Genomic DNA, 20065 nt, shown 5'->3' on the forward strand with positions numbered 1-20065 from the left:
TTCATGTGTACAGCATAATGGTGAGACAATCACATGCTTTACAAAGTGTTCCCCCTGGTATTTCCAGTACCAAACTGGAGAGATGGATTGGGGGACTTGATGAAACAGGTGAAGGGATTGAGAAGTACAGATTGGTAGTATGGGCAGGTGTCTGATTTTGAAATAATCAATCTTAAATGGATTATATGCTTCCTAAACCTTACAAAGATCTCAGGTTTTTTAGAGATTTGCCCACAGAGATTGGTTTCACCAAACAACCCAAGGTCATCTTTACAAATCCATTTTCAAATTATATGTTAGATCTCTGTTTTCATGGTTTGACCTGACTCCAGATTGTTATGATGACCTTACTGACAATAAGCCAGATAAATACCAGTTTCAGAGTGTAAGCTAATGAGCCCCTTCTTACTCAGGAGGTGCACCTGAGTAATTGCAATAGATATTTCCATAGCTTTTTCTGTATGACTAAGGCTGCGTATGAGTTAAAGCAAGAATGTCCATTTCCAAGACAACTAATCAGAAAAGTGAATGAAGCCATTGCACATCCTGAGGATGTCTCCAACATATTTTCATTACTTATTTTGCACTTTGACAACTGAGAAGAATTAGAATGCTTCCCTATATCACTACAGAAGTGCAATGGCAACAACTAGAAAAATTTTCAGCTCAGTCTTTAAGGAAATATGACTGCCCTAGAGAGGACAAAAGAAGAGCAGACAAAGACAATCAGAGGCTCACCTTTTTCTGCATATGCTGGTGCAATTGTTAATCTAGAAAAAAGCAGATCTTCAGGAGCTCCTCATCCTAAAAGATATACAATATGTTTATTAGCCATTATAAGAGAAAGAAAGAAATGTGGTCATAAGTATTGAAAGGAATAGTTGATGTCCCTAAAACAACAAAGATACAAATTATTTCACTAACTTTTGATAGAGTGGAGTGCAAGAATATATAGTCACCAGAGGAAAACTCAGAACCACACAGCCTGAGCTGAAGCTCAAACTGAATTTATAAGATTAGCAACCAAGAAGAAAATAGAAAATAATTTATCAAAGTTTTTAATAATCATAATTTATAGAGTCACATAATGTTATATAAAGGGAAAAGTATATATTTCTAGTTAGAAGAGCTAAAGTTTCATTTAAATAAGTGTTTACTCCATACCTGACCCTGAAAGTATCACTTAACAACAAACATTTATTGAGGATTTATATTCTAGGCATTGCTATAATGATTTTATACATATAAAGTCATCAACACTTCTATTTTCATTTATTTTATTAATTTTTATAACACTATGAAGTAAATATTATTATTAACCTAATTTTGTAGATCAAGAAACTAAAGCACAAAGTGGTTAAGTAATTTGCAGAACATTGCAAAGCTAATAAGTAGCAGAAGTGGGATTCAAACCAAGGAAAATTCAGAATATAAGAACCCCAACTCTCTCTAACTCCACTGCCTCTCAATTTAAGTTCCTTGCATCTCAGTCTCTTCCAATTTGATATGACAAAAATGCCACCTGCCTCCTTGTTTGGGGCCAACTTTTGAAACTATTTTGCTAAAGGATTGAATTAAAAAATGTAGGGCACTATTGATACCCAGATCTTTAGCATAACAAAATTCATTGCATTTGCTAACAGAAACCCCTGATCAAATCTACATTCTTTGATGTAACCACAATAGGGGTTGTGAGAGAGGAAGGAGAAAGGTGAAAGAGGGAAAGAGAGCTCAGGATTAATGAAATATACACATTCTTTGTATATTCCAGAGAATCTAAAGTCACAGCTTGAGGAAGAGTCACAAACAGATAAATTCTAAGAGAACAGGTACTAACATGTAAAAATGTCCATAATATATTAAGTTAAGGGGTAAATAATACAAAATCTGTACAGTATTATTCTAATGTGAAAGAATATATATGTTCTTACACATAGAACACTGGAAGCCTGGAAGAATGGAAGAATGTGCACTCAGTTGCTATGTGATGGCATTTCACTTTAGGCCACGATGCACTAACAGGACCAGATTTTACTCTTCTGCTTTAACCAATTAGAAACTAAACAAAAAAAGTAGACAACAGTTTTTAAACACTGGAAAATAGGTAGTGCAGAACAATGATCCCTGAAAAAAAAAGGAAAACAAATGAGGTGAGTTCTGGAAATGCTCCCAGCTCACTACATGAAGAGTTGCCAAGTATCAGTGAGAAAGCGAGGAAGCAAACACAGTTTAGCAGTCTTACTTATTTGAGGAGACAGAGCTCAAAATTTAGGGAGACTAAGGTAGACAGAATCTATAGGGCACAGTAATAAAGAGGTAAGAGCTACAAAAAATAAAATCTATAGAAATCTGAAGAAGGGTCCCCTTTATCAACTGATGGTTGAAGGCACTTGGCACCAATTCAACCCCAACAGGAACCCCCAATTTGGGATGTGGTGAAGAAGGAAAATTAATTCATTGCAAAATAGCTAAATTGTGACACAGAATGGTTGTAAAAACAGTATAGCTATGAGGCAGCCCTAGCGCCAAGAGGCCCCCAAGCCAGGCCTCTCTCTGGCTAGACAGCTCTGTGCTGCTCCTCCATGATGGGTTTAACTCCAAGCAGGCTTACTCTCTGCTTGTCTGGTCTGCTCTGGCCTGCACTGATGTACCCTGCTCCAGTGGTGAGACACTTTTGGTGTTTCAGCTCAGCGAGGAAGGCATTTTGGTGGAAAAGAAAAGTATACTCCCAGAGCTTCAGGAGAGATGGCATATATGGACAGAAGTCCCCACCCCTGATCCCTGATTGGTATGTTCTCATGCAAATTAGGGCTCCAAATCCTCCCAGTTTGAATGGTCTAAGAGTGACTGTCCTGACTGGTCCCAAGAGAAATGCTCTCTTTGGTCAGAGCTGCACAGTTCCAACTGGATGGGAAAAACCTTAGTCCTGTTGGTTAAAATAGGACTCCATAAACTCCTCTATAAGGGCTGGCTCAGATGACAGAAACAGAGAAACACTATGCAGGCAAAAAGTCCAGTGCAGAGGCATATAATTTTGTGCAAGCTTTTACCTGAAATGCAATTTGTGTGACAGGCTCCTGTGGCTGCTATTTTTTTTTTTTTTAATTTAAGCCCAGTTAGCTACCAGAAGCCTTTCTTGCCGGGTGTCTTTTTTCTCAGGGTTCACACCTTAAATTATTGGCTCAGTACTATATACACATGCATGTAGGAAAATTACCCAGGCCAGGGAAAAAGCCATCAATAAGCAAACAAAACAGTCTTGAACTTGAGCAGTGCCCAGTGGATGGCTGAAGGTAGAGCAGGAATAGGATCTCACTGCCTGGTGGTGGCAAGATTGGACTCACCATCTGCTGCACACCTGTGCCACCCTCAGCCTACTAGGCTGAGCACCAAGACTTTTTTTTTATGCCACTGGGCATGGTTATGACAGTGCTCTGTCATCTGCTGTCCTACATGAAACTGCTCATCTGGGTTATTCATGAGTTGATAACCCCACCACTGGGATCATTGTGCTAGGGAGGGAAGTCCTCTAGCTGCTAAGCTTCTTAACCTTGCCAAAGTACATTGTGCAAGTGTATGAAAAGATAAGAATGTTACAGGCCTGAGCCCCCAACTGATGCCCAGTGCCCTCTCCATGGTGACCTGGTACAACATGAAGAACAGTTTTCCTCTAGATGAGAGTATGCAGGTTGCCAAGAATGATAACATGAAGACTTCTCTGAGAAAAGTGGTAAAAGAGACCGCCTAAGGGATGATGACACAATGTGTATCCCTCATGCTGACCTACCCCTTGCATGTCAACTAAATGTGCTGAATGGTCCAATATGTGGGACAGAAGGCCAAGTACAGCATTGTGCTGAGCTCCAATGGGAACATTTTCAAAGAGGAGGGGTTGCTAGGATACTTTGTCAGATTAATCCCTCACCTCCTGAGAGATGTGAGGAACTGGGAAAGGCCCAGAATCCAAGTTCCCAGTTCAGCCAGTCCTTGGCCATCTGGAGCTACACCAAAATTTTTCATGGAGATTGCATTGAGCATGCTGACCTACTTTTTCCTGCTGGTTGGTGATCTCATGGCTTTGAACAACAGTGGCTGTAGACTGGGCTCCCTCCTACTCTCAAATGGTCAAATCTTGGATCCACTGCTGAAACTACCTGAGTGTGTGGAACTATTCCTTTTGCAGGTCCAGCCTCCTTTTCTGCTATGTGTCATCAGGTTTATGCTGTCTTGGATCATCTAAAAACAGGCTGACTCAGCCTGCTTGCTGTGGATGAGGCCTGATCATCTAGACCACTTATAAGACAACCCCAACCCAGCAACACCCAGATGTGCTCCAGCCTTGCTGAGCTTTCATGTCCATATTTGCCATGTGTCTTTCCAGAAGCAGGAGTTTGTTGGGAGTGAGGTTGAACCCAGTGGATTGGTCAGTTACCTGTTAGACCTGGAGAAGGTGGGTCAGGGCTGTGGAACTGGAGCAGAATCCCCTTATGTCATAGATTTGTTGAATGTGCCTTTTGCAGAAGGCCAGAGAATGGCCTGTGGCATCACAGGTTGGATGGGAAAAGGCTCATGGTGTCAGATTTCACTCCTTTACATGCCCAAGTCAGTCCTACCTCTCATTGTGCAGCTCAATTGGGAGCATTGCTCTCCTGCTTGTAAATAGAGAGTGAGCCTTTCATGAAGCCAACATTGTGTCCAGGCCTGTGCTAAGAAGTTATTGCTGGGTTCTGCCTCTATTTTTCTCCACACTACTTTTAATATGAAGGCAGCACCTTCTTAATAGGAAATCATATGATTACTCAGAATGTGTCCCCTCATCAAGTGCTCCTAGGTTTAATGGAGACCCTTTATGTGCTGGATCTGGTTACCTGCGCAGTTGTGAATACCCAGAAGCTAGGCAGGTCAGTGTCTCTAGTCCTACCCAGTTTAATAGATCCTGATGAGATTTGACGCTTTCTCCCTCAAAAAAATATATTGGTGGTGATTTAGTGGCAGGGGAGAGTAAACAGAACATGTAAAGCTAGGAATAGTTCACATTTGCATAGTCATTGCAGAAAGTTATGTAATATATGAGCCATCAAGTAGATTCTACAAAATGTATTGCTTTAGTAATGGAGACAAATTAGCCCATACAAAAACATACTTCAAACTCACCTAAAAACACTCAGAAACAATCCTTAAAAAAATCAAGTTGATCCCAAGTATCAAAACCAAATCCCAGAACAAAGCCTCCAAATATATAAACAAATATGAAAAACATCCAACACCAATCAGCATCCAACCAAAAATAGCCAGTCATTCAAACAAACAAACAAAATAGACATCCAGAATTGACACATGTGATAGATTGGTAGACAAATGCATTAGCATAGCTATTAAAAATATATTTCATATGCTCAAAAAGGTAAAAGGATGAATACATGATAAGGAGAGAAATGGACAATATTAAAATATACAAATGGAAAGTTTAGAGATGGAAACTAAAATATATGTAATAAAAAATATTGTATGGGAGGAACAATACATTAAGTAATGCAGAGTAAAAGAATAGTGAACTGGAAGACATAGCAAAACTAACTATCAAAAATAGAATACAGCAAGAAAAATTACTGGAAATATAAGAACAGAGCATTAGTGATATTTAGAACAAAACTGGCCTTACATATGTGTAATTGGATTTCCAAGGATAGGTGAAAAAGTCAGGGAATAAAATATAATTTTAAAAATTTGATGAAGAATGTAAACCCAAAATTTAATTAAAAAAAAAAAATGTGTACTCAAAAATAAAAATGTAAAAACTGCATAATAGCACATCACAATCAGATTCTTTAAAAAATAAATAAATAAATAAACAGTAAAAATGAGGAATACTTAGTAGCAACCAGAGAGAGAAAAGTAATATTACATACAAATAAAGTTTAAAATGGTAGTAAGAAAATAATAAGAATTAAAGCAGAACTCAATAAATGTAAAAACATAAAATACAGAAAATCATAGAAACCAAAAGCTAGTTTTTTAAAAATAACAATGTAATCAAAAAGCCTTTAGACATGCTAAAAAAAAAAGGGAAGATAAAAAGGGGGGAAGAAATACAAATTATTAATGTCAGAAATAAAAAAGGGGTCCTGGCTGGTCTGGCTCAGCAGTTAGAGCTTCAGCCTGCAGACTGAAGTGTTACAGGTTCAATTGCCAGTCAAGGGCATATACCTGGTTTGCAGATTTGATCCCCAGCCCTGTTTGGGGTGCATGCGGAAGGCAACTGATCAATGTGTCTCTCTCACATTTGTATCTCTTTCTCTCTCTCTCTCCCTCTCTCTTCCACTCTATCTAAAAAATATATATAGGAATGGAAAAATATCCTTGGGTGAGGGTTAATAAAAACAAACAAAGAAACAAAAGAAATGAAAGGAGACATTTGCTAAAACCCTTATGGAAATTAAGATGAAGTGGATCAATACTTGGCAAAACACAACTGGCCAAAACTGCACAAGAAATAGAAGATCTCTGCCCCAGGTAGGTCAGTTGGTTAGAGCATTATCCTGATTTCCCAAGGTTGCGGGTTCAGTTCCCAGTCAGGGCACATACAATATCCAACCAATGAATGCATAAATAAGTAGAACAACAAATTGATATTTCTCTCTCTCTTTTTCTTGCTCATTCTTCCTCTCTCTTGCTAATATCAATAAATTAAAAAACAGAAAGAAACAGATTTAAATAGGCCTATATATTAAAATAATTAAATAAATAATTAATAACCTTCCATAAAAGTAAACACTAGAGCCAGGTGAATTTACTGGTGAATTCTACCAAATACTGAAAGAAAAAAATCTAGTAATTCTTGACAGTCTCTTTCAGAGATAGAGCAGAGGTAATATTTCTTCATTTCATGAGGTTAGCATTACTCTAATACCAAAATCAGCCAAGAAAACTACAGAACAATACCTCTTATTAACATAGTTGAAAAAATCCTCAACAAGATATTAGTAAATTAAATCTAATAATCTTATAAAATAAGTATATGTCTTAACCTAATGGGACTTATCCCAGGTATGCAAAGGCTTATTTAACATTTTAAAATCAATTAATATACTCTGGTCAGTTTGGCTCAGCGATAGAGCATTGGCGCACAGACCAATAAGTTGAAGTTTCGATTGTGACCGAGGGCATGTGCCTCGGTTGCGGTTCGTCCCTGGCCCTGGTCCAGGTTGTACGGGAGACAACCAGCAGATATGTCCCTTCATGTCAATGATTCTCTTTCTCTCCCTCTGTCTCCCTCCCACTCTATCAAAAGATAAATTTAAAAAAATATCTTTGGGTGAGGATTTTAAATAAATAAATAAATAAATAAATAAATAAAATCAATTAATGTGATTTATCACATAAACAAGCTAAGAAGAAAAATCACATGATACTATCAAGAGATGCAGAAAAATCACTTAACAAAATCCAGTATCCATTAATGATATACACTCTCAGTAAGCTAGGAATTTGAAGAAACATTCTCAACCTGAAAAAGACTATCTACAAACAAAACAACACAAAACAAACAAAAAACCCTGCAGCTCACATCACACTAAATGCTGAGAAACTTAAAACTTTTCCTAGGATTAGGTACAAAGCAAGGATGTGTCCTCTAAATATTCTTTTCAACATCATTCTAGAATTCTATTTTATGCAATAAGATGTGAAAAATAAATAAAAGGTACACTAACTACTAAAAAGGTAGATATAAAACTATCTTTGTTTACAGATGACATAGTCATTTATGTACAGACAGTCCTAAAGAACTGACCAAAAATCTCCTGGAACTATTAAGCAATTATATGGTAAGATCACAGGATACAAGTTAAATATACAATGGTCAGTTGCCTTCCTATAAACCAACAAGAAACAAGTGAAATTTGAAATTTAAAAATATTTTTTAAATTAGCATCTACAAAATAAAATTAGATACATGTACATTATCTCTATAGGGAAATCTATAAAACTCTGATGAACAAAGTCAAAGAACTAAAATAAATGCAGAGATATTTCATGTCTGTGATTAACAAAACTCATTACTACAAAGATGTCATTTTTCCAAACTTTAGCTATAGATGCAGCAAAATCCCAGTAAAAACCCAAGCAAGTTATTTTGTGATTATCAACAAACTGATTCTCAAATTTATAAGGAGAGGTAAAAAACCCAGAAGGGCCAACTCAGTATTGAAAATGAACAACAAAGATAAAAGACTGACACTACTCAACTTCAAGATTTACTATAAAGCTGCAGTAATTATTAGTGAAATAATAAATAAGTAGATTAAAGAGACAGAATGGAGAGCCCAGAAATAGACCTACATGTAATAGTTACTTGATCTATGACGAGGAAGCAAAGGCAATACAATAAAAAAACACAAAAGTTGCTTGAACAACTAGACATACACATACAAAAAGAAAAAAGCAACTAAACATAGACTTTACATCTTCACAAAAATTAACTTGAATTCAATCATAAACCTAAATGTTATACACAAAAATATAAAACTCCTACAAGGTAACATAGAAGGCAACCTAGATGACCTTGGCTATGATAACATTACTTTAGCTACCACACAAAAGAAATAATCCATGAAAGAATTGATCAACTGTGCTACATTAAAATTAAAACCTAATCTGCAAAAAACAAATAGTATCAAGAAAATTAGAATAGTAGGAGAAAATATTTGCAAAAGCACACCTGATAAAAGACCTGAAAAAAATATATCCAAAATATACAAAAACCTTTGCAACTTAACAATAATAAAACAAAGAACCCAATTAATATTAGGCCAAATATTTTACAGATATATACTACAAAAAAGTATATACAGATGGCAAATAAGCATAGAAAAATATGTTCTACATCATATGCTATTAGGAAAATGCAAATTGAACAATGGGATACCACTAGAAATCTAGTATATTGGCCACTTTGAAAAACAATTTGGCAGTTTTTTTGTGAAGCTACTCACCCTCATACCATATGATTTAGCAATCACACTCCTTGGTATTTACCCAAAATGAGTCAAAAAGATATGTCCACAAAATATCTACACACAGATGTTTATAGCAGATTTATTTGGAATTGCTAAAAGCAATTTTGAAAGCAACCAAGATGTCCTTCAGTAGATGAATGGATAAAATGATTTATATCCAACAATAAACTATTATTAAGCACAAAAAAGAAATAAAATGTCAAGCTATAAAAAGACATGAAGGAAGTTTAAATGCATCTTACTAAATGAAAGAAGACAATTTGAAAATATTATCTACTGTATGAGTCAAACTTTATGACATTTTAGAAAAGGCTAAACTATGGAGGCAATAAAAAATGTAAGTGGTTACTAGAGATGGGATGAAGAGAATACATAAATAGTTGGAGCACACAGAATTCTTAGGAAATATCCTGTATTATATTGTAATGATGAGTATGTGTCTTTATACATTTATCCAAATCTATAGAATATAAAACAATAATAGTGAATACTAATGTAAACTATGAACTTTGGGTGATTATGATTTATCTCCGTAGATTCATCTTTAATGTACCAGTCTGATGAGTGATGTTGATAATGGGGTAGGTTATGTATATGTGGAGGAAGAAGGTATATGGAAAATCTTTGTACCTCCCTTACAATTTTGCTGTAAACCTAAAACTGCTCCAAAAAATAGACTTAAAAAATTATGTTGAGAAGACAAGATACATTTTTTAAATATAAAAAAAAAAACTATCAACTTAGAATTTTATACCCAGCATAAAGAGCTTTTAAAAATGAAGACAAAATAAAAATATTTATAGACATATAAAAATTGTCAGGACAGCAGGCAGTATAAGAAATGTATCAAAAGGGGGAGGTGGGGTATATGGAAATATAGAATCATCCAAAGTGGTAAAGAGCACTGGAAATTATTAATGCAGGAAAATATAAAATAACATTTTTCTCATGTTTTGTATCTGTTTAAAAAAGTTGACAAGTGAAAGCAAAAATTCAACTACTTTAATAAAATAGGTAAATGTCTTGATATATACTAACTACCAAATGTCACTCAAAAAAGAAAACAGGTTAAATACATAACCGGTGTAGAATGGAATACTGACCCTTAACTCACATCATACTCAAAATTTAAAATAAAATGTATCCTAAACTTAAATGTAGAGCTAAAACTACAAAATTTCTAATAGAAAACGTAAAAAAAAAAAAAAAAAAGTTAGTAAATCTCAGATGAAGAATATAATAGGTCACAAAAACACACAAAATAATTAAATAAACTTGAATAATCAAAGTTAAAATATTTTTCTTTTCAAAAGACATTGTTGAGAAAATTAAAAGGCAAGCAAAAAACTTCAAGAAAATATTTGCTGAATATCTAAGTGATTAAGGACAGAGATCTAGAATATACAAAGAATGATTACAATTACATACTAAGAAGATAAACTCAAATATTAAAATGGACCAAAGATTTGAACAATTTACTAAAAATAATATGCAGCTGTCAATAACCACTTGAAAAGCATATGCTCAAAATTATTATTCATTGAGGGAACAGAAATTAAAACAAAAGTGAGATGGCACTGCATATACACTAGAATAGCTAAAATAAAAAGGTATAACATATCAAGTGTTCATGCTGGTGTGAATCCAAAATGATGCAACAATTTGGAAAAAAGTTTGGCAGTTTTTTTATGAAGTTAAATATAAATCATTATATAACTAATTCCAATCTGAGGTATTTACCAAAGTGAAATAAAAATCTATGTCCAAAGAAGACTGCATGAATTCATTCATTCATCATTCATACTGCATGAATTTTGAGAGCAGTTTTATTCACAATAGTTCAAAACCGGAAACAACCCAAATAATCTAACTGGTGATAATTCAAATTAGAATTAATAAGAAGAATCAGACTAGTAATAAAATGCAACAATACTGAATCTCAAAAGCATTATGATAACATGAAAAACTTTATACTAGAAATTTGAGGAAGATGGTGGTGGGCAGGACCAGAGGGAGGGTGAGTGTGTGAGAGAGTGCACTAGTGTGTAACAGAGTGTGAGTGGACATGAAGGTCGATGACCAACTCATGCAGTGCAGAGTCGCAAAGCAGAAGGTTCCTGTCCTGTGGATGGAAGCAGCGGGTTACAGTGGTAAGCAGCTCTTCAGGGCGCTTCTCCCTGTGCTGCAGGGAGGTTCCACCATTTTGGAAGATCCCGGGTCCTCCATTGGAGGAGGCTGTGGGAGCAGCTAGGGCCCAGAAACCTGAGCCCACCAGCACATCTAGCAACATCAGACCAATAGACAATCTGCATCAACACAGACCAGTGCACAGTAGTGGAGTTCCCAAGGTGTCGGTCATGGAAGCCACGGACAACCAGGAGACCAGCACCATCCCCCATAGTAGCAGCCCCATCAGAGTCTAGATATACCTTTAGCAACAGAGGCTGGGGACCAGACATCCATCCCCAGACAACAGAAGCATATATCAGCAGCTGAGACCCATCCCCAAAAACTACATCAAAAGCTGAGCAGGAGTTGAGCCCCAATGGGGCAGCAGCACTCCCCAGCCTTCAACAGCAGGACCTGGGGCTCCACAGAGGCCTGTGCTATCCAGTAGCCCACAACAGCAGTGGGAAGCCTGAGCCCAAGAGAGACTGGTGAGATCAAGCTGCCCAGTGGTGGGACCTGCAGTGTACAGGGGCACCAGAGAGGCCTGTGTGACCCAGCATGGACTGTGAAATCCAGTTACCCACAAGACCAGCAGGATGCTGAAGCACCAGAGAGGCCTGTGTGACCCAGCAGGGACTGTGCCACACAATTACCCAAATACCGGGGTACCTGCAGGATGCTGAAGCACCAGAGAAGCTTGTGTGACCCAGCAGCCCATAACATAGGCATAGAGGATGTGGAAATGTAGGGGGTAGTGAATAGAAGCTACATAGAAGATCTCCCAGGACCAAACAGGAATTACAACTAAAATAAAAACAAATTCTTGGAAAAAAGCAACAGAAAAGCATCAGGAGAGGACCATATAACCAGGGACGCTGGTAGGATCTGGAGAGGTGCAAGAGGGTGCTGAGCTGGGAGCCCACAGACACCAACAGTCTTAGCTGTGAGCAATGACCTTGGGGAATAAAAACCATTCCGCAGAGCAGAGAGCTGGGACAGAGCATTAAATAGCCATAGTCACTCACCTGGGGGCTATGGCAGAGGGAGGGCAGACTGGGCTGGAACTCTATGAGGAAAACCAGGATTTGGAGAGCACTCAGAGTTCTTGCTGAGTTGCAGCCACAAAGGACAGTGGTCAGTGTGCTCCTTCCCAGAGCTGGCAGGGAAAGCAGCACCACGACCCTCGGAGATTCAGCCTTTCCAGGTGAGACAAAAAATGCAATTTAAGGCTCATTAACAACCAGCATCTATCCCACACTCTGGAAATCCTTTTATGCAGAACAACAGGGTTATATTTCAAGGCACTGAGTAATAATCTAGGAATAATCTAGAGGATAACTGAACCATTCCTGGGCTTGCACATCTACCGAGGAAAGTAAGACTTGACAGTGCTGCTTAAAGTGGGCCCGCCCAGGCCCATCCAAACCCAATAGAGGGAGCCACAAACAGCAGTACACCAACACCCAAGGAAGAATTTGGCAGGCTCTAAAACCCAGTGAGATAGCCAAAATGGTGAAACAAAGAAACAAATACCAAATGAAAGAACATGGAAAATCTATCAAAGATGAGATAAATGAAATGTAGTTAAGCAAATTATCAGAGGAAGAGTTCAGAGCCATGATCTTGAGGAAGTTTAACAGCATGAGTAAGGATATCAGCACCATGAGTAAAGATATAGAAATATTGAAAACCAACCAAGTGGAAATGAAGAATGACATAGCAAAAATTAAGAACACATTGGAAGGACTAACAAGCAGAGTAGAAGAAGCTGAGGACTGGACCAGTGAATTAGAAGAAAGTGTAGAAAAAAATCAACCTATCAAAAAACCAAAAGGTAAAAACAATTAAAAAACAGGAAGACAGCTTAAGAGAACTGTGGGACAACAGGAAACAATAACATTCGCATTATAGAGGGCCTCGAAGAGGGAAAAAATGAGCAAGGGTTAGAGAATATATTTGAAGAAATAGTGGCAAAAATTTCCTAACTTGGAGAAGAAAGAAAGCATTCAATTTCAAGAAGCACATAGAGCCCCAAGTAAGAAGAACCCAAACAGGCCACACCAAGAAACAGTAATTAAAATGACAAAAATTAAAGGCAAAGAGAGAATCCAAATGCAGCACGAGATAAACAACAGGTTACCTACAAAGCAACCCCCACAAGGCTCTCAGCTGACTTCTCAACAGAAACACTACAGGCCAGAAGGGAGTGGCATGAAGTAATTAAGGTCATGAAAAACAAAGATCTGAATCCAGGAGTACTCTATTCAGCGAGGCTAACATTCAAAATAGGTCAAATAAAGAATTTCAAAGACAAAGAAAGCTAAGGAAATATATTAACACCAAACAAGCACTGCAAGATATGCTAACAGGAAGAAAAATATAACCACACTAAAGAAAAATAGCAATAAATAATTACATGTCAATTATCACCTTAAATGTGAATGGTTCTAAAGCTCCAATAAAAAGACAGAGTAGCTGATTAGATAGGAATGCGTGACTCAGGAGAAAATGGCGGCGAAGTGAATGGAGCGACACAGACCATCTCCCAAGACCAAACTGGATTTACAACGAAAATAAAGGCAAACCGTCAGGAAAGGGCAGCCGAAACACATCTTGGAGGACCACTTAACCAGAAACACCCACTCAGTCCTGGTAGGCTTGCGAGGACGGGAGAGGGGACCGAGAGCCCAGGGTCTGCTGCGGCCTGGGCAGGGGCCAGGTAACTCGGCAGGAAGTTAATCCTACCATCTCCTTTCCCACCGTGCACGGCCCTGGAAACTCTGTAGCCGGCTAAACTCTCCACTGAAGTGGCACAGACTCGCGGGCCCCAGGGAACTCGGCGGGACCAGGGAACTCGGCGGGAAGTTAATCCTACCGTCTCCCTTCCCACCATGCATGGGACCTGGGAACTCTGTAGCTGGCTAAACTCTCCGCTGGAGCCACACAGACTCTGGGGCCTCAGGGAACTCGGTGGGACCAGGGAACTCAGCGGGAAGTTAATCCTACCGTCTCCCTTCCCACCGTGCACGGGCCCTGGAAACTCTGTAGCTGGCTAAACTCTCCATTGGAGCCACACAGACTCTAGGGCCCCAGGGAACTCGGCGGGACCTGGAAACTCGGTGGGAAGTTAATCCTACAGTCTCCCTTGCCACCGTGCACCGGTCCTGGAAACTCTGTAGCCAGCTAAACTCTCCGCTGGAGCCACACAGACTCTGGAGCCCCAGGGAACTCGGCGGGACCTGGGAACTCGGCGAGAAGTTAATCCTACCATCTCCCTTCCCACCGTACACGGGCCCTGGAAACTCTGTAGCCAGCTAAAATCTCCGCTGTAGCCATACAGACTCTAGGGCCCCAGGGAACTCGGCGGGACCAGGGAACTCGGCAGGAAGTTAACCCTAAACCTCCCTTGCCACCCTGCATGGGCCCTGGGAACTATGTAGCCGGCTAAACTCTCCACTGGAGCCGCACAGACTCGAGGGCCCCAGGGAACTCAGCGGGACCAGGGAACTCGGCGGGACCAGGAAACTCAGCGAGAAATTACTCCCACCGCCTCCCTTGCCACCCTGCACGGGCACTGGGAACGCTGTAGCCTGCTAAGCTCTCGACTGGAGCCACACAGACTCACGGAGAACAGGGGTCTTGGCGGGATTAAAGTGGGTCCTCCCTGGTGCATCCAAACCCAGGAGAGGGAGCCACAAACAGCAGAACACCAACACCCACTGGGAAAAATTGGCAGACTCCAAAGCCCACTGTGATGACCAAAATGGTAAGAAACAGAAACAAAAGCCAAATGAAAGATCAAGAGACCTCTACAGAAGATGAGATAAATGAGGTGCAGTTAAGCAAGTTAACAGAACTAGAATTTAGAGCCATGATGTTGCGGAAGCTCAACAGCATGTGTAAGGGCATGAACAACATGAGTGAAGACATAGAAATGTTGAAAATAAACCATCTGGAAATGAAAAACCAACAGGAAGAAATGAAGAATGACATATCAGAAATGAAAAACACACTGGAAGGTCTAAAAAGTAGAATAGGGGAAGCTGAGGACAGGATCAGTGAATTAGAAGACAGGCTAGAAGAAATCAACCAATCAGAAAACCAAAAGGAAAAAAAGATTAAATAACAGGAAGAGAGCTTAAGAGAATTGTGGGACAACTGGAAACGGAATAATATTCGTATCATAGGAGTCCCTGAAGAAGAAGAAAGTAAGCGAGGGCTAGAGAATATATTCAAAGAAATAGTGACAGAAAACTTCCCTAATTTGGTGAAGGAAGAAGGCATTCAAGTTCAAGAAGCTCAGAGAGCCCCAAGTAAGAAGAACGCAAACAGGCCCACACCAAGACACATAGTAATCAAACTGCCAAAAATTAAAGACAAAGAGAGAATCCTAAAAGCAGCAAGAGATAAGCAACAGGTTACCTACAAAGAAACCCCCATAAGGCTCTCAGCTGACTTTTCACAAGAAACACTACAGGCTCGAAGGGAATGGCATGAAGTAATCAAGGTCATGAAAAACAAGGATCTGAATCCAATACAACTCTATCCAGCAAGGCTATCATTCAAAATAGAAGATCAAATACAGAGCTTCCCAGACAAAAAAAAAGGCTAAGGGAATACATTAGCACCAAACCAGCACTGCAAGAAATGTTAAAAGGACTGCTGTAATTACCAGGACAAAGGGGAAGGAAAATAGAACCACACTAAACAATAATGGCAAAAAATAAGTACATATCAATAACCACCTTAAATGTAAATGGACTGAATGCTCCCATAAAAAGACACAGAGTAGCTGATTGGATAAGAAAGGATGACTCATCTATATGCTGTTTACAAGAGACCCACCTCACAACAAAAGACTCACGTAGATTGAAAGTGAAGGGATGGAAAAAAATCTTTCAAGCAAATGGAAAAGAAAAAAAAGCTGGGGTAGCAATACTTATATGCGATAAAATAGACTTCAGATTGAAGGCCATAACTAGAGACAAAGAAGGCCACTACATAATATTGAAAGGATCTATCCAACAGGAAGATATAACCTTGATAAACATATATGCATCCAATGTAGGAGCACCAAAATATATTAAAAAACTATTGGAGGACTTTAAGGGAGAAATCGATAGCAATAAAATCATAGCAGGGGACTTCAACACCCCGCTCTCATCACTGGATAGATCCTCTAGACAAAAAATTAGCAAGGAAACAGACTCTAAATGAAGCACTAGACCAAATGGATTTAATAGATATCTACAGGGAACTACACCCCAAAAATACAGAATTCACATTCTTCTCAAGTGCACATGGAACATTCTCAAAGATAGACCACATGTTAGGGCACAATCTATGTCTCTACAAGTTAAAGAAGATTGAAATTATAACAAGCATCTTCTCAGACCACAATGGTATGAAACTAGAAATCAATTGCAAGAAGAACATACAAAGACATTTTAACACATGGAAGCTAAATAGAATGTTATTAAACAATGAATGGGTCACTGAGGAGATCAAGGAGGAAATCAAAACTTCCTGGAAACCAATGAAAATGAGGACACAACAATACAAAATCTATGGGATGCAGCAAAAGCAGTTCTGAGAGGGAAGTTCATAGCACTACAGGCCTACCTCAAAAAAGAAGAAAAATCTCTAATAGACGACTTAACCTCACAACGTAAAGAACTAGAGAGTAAACAAAAAGAAAACCCCAGAGCAAGTAGAAGAAAGGAAATAGTAAGGATCAGAGCAGAAATAAACGACATAGAGACCAAAAAAAACAATCCAGAGGATCAATAAAACAAAGAGCTGGTTTTTTGAAAAGATAAACAAGATTGATGGACCCTTAGCTAGACTCACCAAGAAACAAAGAGAGAGAACCCAAATACATAAAATCAGAAATGAAACAGGATAGATAACTGACACCACAGAAATACAAAAGATCGTTAACAACTACTATGAAAAATTATACGGCAACAAATTCAAAAATCTAAGCGAAATGGACAAATTTCTAAAAACACATAGTCTCCCAAAACTGGATCAGGAAGAGATTGAAAACTTGAACAGAACAATAACAACAGAAGAAATTGAAGATGTAATCAAGACTCTTCCAGCAAACAAAAGCCCAGGCCCGGATGGCTTCCCGGGGGAGTTTTACCGAACATTCAAAGAAGAACTAATACCCATTCTCCTCAAACTATTTCAAAAAATTCAAGAAGAAGGAAGACTGCCAAACTCGTTTTATGAAGCCAGCATAATTCTAATTCCAAAACCAGAAAAAGACACAACAAAGAAAGAAAACTACAGGCCAATATCCCTGATGAACATAGATGCCAAAATCCTAAACAAAATACTAGCAAATCGAATCCAGCAATACACCAGAAAAATTATCCACCAAGACCAAGTAGGATTCATCCCAGGGATTCAAGGCTGGTACAATATTCGCAAATCCATAAATGTGATACACCACATAAATAAAATGAAGAATAAAAACCACATGATAATATCAATAGAAGCTGAAAAAGCCTTCGACAAAATCCAGCATCCATTTCTGATAAAAACGCTCAGCAGTGTGGGAATAGAGGGATCATATCTAGACATAATAAAGGCCACATATGAAAGACCTACAGCCAACATCATACTCAATGGGCAAAAATTAAAAGCATTTCCCTTAAGAACAGGAACAAGGCAAGGATGACCACTTTCCCCACTCCTATTTAACATAATACTGGAAGTCTTAGCCACAGCAATCAGACAGGAAGAAAAAATAAAAGGGATCCAAATTGGAAAGGAGGAAGTGAAATTGTCATTATTTACAGATGACATGATACTGTACATAGAAAACCCCAAAGACTCCATCAAAAGTTTACTAGACTTAATAAATGAATTTGGCAAAGTAGCAGGATACAAAATTAACGTCAAGAAATCGATGGCATTGTTATACACCAATGATTAACTCACAGAAAGAGAAACTAAGAAAACAATCCCATTTACCATTGGGGCAAAATAATTAAGATACCTAGGAAAAAACTTAACCATAGCAATAAAGGACCTATTCGCAGAAAACTACAGGTCATTGAAAAAAGAAATAGAGGAAAATATAAAAAAGTGGAAGCACATACCCTGTTCATGGATTGGAAGAATTAACATCATTAAAATGTCCATATTACCCAAAGCAATCTATAGATTCAACGCAATCCTCATCAAAATACCAACAGCATACTTCACAGAATTAGAACAATTACTTCAAAAGTTCATATAGAACCACAAAAGGCCTCGAATAGCCACAGAAATCTTGAAAAGGAAGAACAAAGTTGGAGAGATCACAATACCAGATTTCATGTTATACTACAAAGCCACTATAATCAAAACACCCTGGTACTGGCACAAGAACAGGTATATAGACCAGTGGAACAGAACAGAGAACCCAGAAATGGACCCAAGGCAATATGCTCAATTAATATTTGACAAAGTTGGCAAGAGCATACAGTGGAGTAAGGACAGCCTCTTTAATAAATGGTGCTGGGAAAATTGGACAGCTACTTGCAGAAAAATGAAACTAGACCATCAACTTACACCCTACACGAGAATAAACTCAAAATGGATAAAAGACTTAAATGTAACTTATGAATCCATGAAAATCCTAGAAGAGACTGTAGGCAACAAAATTTCAGACATCATACGCAGCAAAATTTTTACTGACACATCACCTAAGGCAATAGAAAGAAAGGAGAACGAAAGAGAGAGAGAGAGAGAGAGAGAGAGAGAGAGAGGAAAGAGAGGAAAGAGAGAGAGGAAGGAATGAAGGAAGGAATGGAACAGAGGAAGGGAGGGAGGGAGGGAGGGAGGGAGGGAGGGAGGGAGGAAGGAATTTATGATATCTAAGAAGAATATGAGATCGGGTCAGAAATTTTTCAGGAGTCCTGAACAAAAATGTCCTCAGGTGGGTGCAATACAAAAAAGTCATTTTATTTTGGTAAATTTTTTAAATTCACCATAAATATATTTTAAAAATCTAATTTTTTATGCACATACTAACACAGAGAATATATAAAACAGATCTTTATAGAACCTCTAGAAGAAATAAAGAAATTCTCTACCATAGTAAGGAGTTTCAGGGCACCGCTCTTAGGATTTCAAAAATCTAACAAACAAAAATAAAAATTAGCAAATATATAAAACAAAATAGCACAACACAATTAACAATACAATTAACAAGGTTTATCTCATGGATATATATTTAAAATATATATTGAATAAGTAAAAAATATTCATTATTTTCAAATGTTCGTTGAACATGTATATAAGTTGACTGTGAAGAAGTCTTAACAAATATCACAGAATTGCTATGATATAGACCACATTCTCTATCTGTCTATAACACAATTAGGATAGAATCACCATAAAAAGTATAACTTTAAAATATGTATATGTACACACATATATTAAGAAATTTTACCTGGAACCAATACAAAATAATATTAAATGTAAAAAAAAAAAATTAAACATAGCAAAACAACTTATCAAATAAATAGTGTAAATGCTTAATCCTGAATGATGATTTTAGAAATATCTATTTATAAAAGCTATAAGATGCATTTAAAATTTTATAAAGAGGATTACATATTATACACATGCATTTGAAAAGAGGAACTTAAATAAATACACTGAGAATATCACGTAATTTATCAAAGTAATTGTAGAAATAAAGCCACCCCCAAAAAAGAAAAGAAAAAAAAATAAGTTTAGAAAATAAAATAATGTAATAAAAAATTTTTTTTTACAATGGAGTAAAGATAGCCTCTTTAATAAATGGTGTTGGAAAAACTGAACAACTACATGCAAAACAAAAATGATACTAGACCACTAACTTACACTGTAAACAAGAA

General features: G+C 37.8%; 2 pseudogenes; both read left to right on the forward strand.

Moving 5' to 3' along the window:
- Nucleotides 1-3405: 3405 nt before the first annotated feature.
- Nucleotides 3406-4274, forward strand: LOC118637895 (annotated as a pseudogene).
- A 6808-nt stretch (nucleotides 4275-11082) lies between these two features.
- Nucleotides 11083-20065, forward strand: part of LOC118637963 — a 133257-nt pseudogene continuing 124274 nt past the window's right edge.

The sequence above is a fragment of the Molossus molossus genome, unplaced genomic scaffold (assembly GCF_014108415.1).
Source record: "Molossus molossus isolate mMolMol1 unplaced genomic scaffold, mMolMol1.p scaffold_m16_p_1, whole genome shotgun sequence".
Taxonomy (NCBI): domain Eukaryota; kingdom Metazoa; phylum Chordata; class Mammalia; order Chiroptera; family Molossidae; genus Molossus; species Molossus molossus.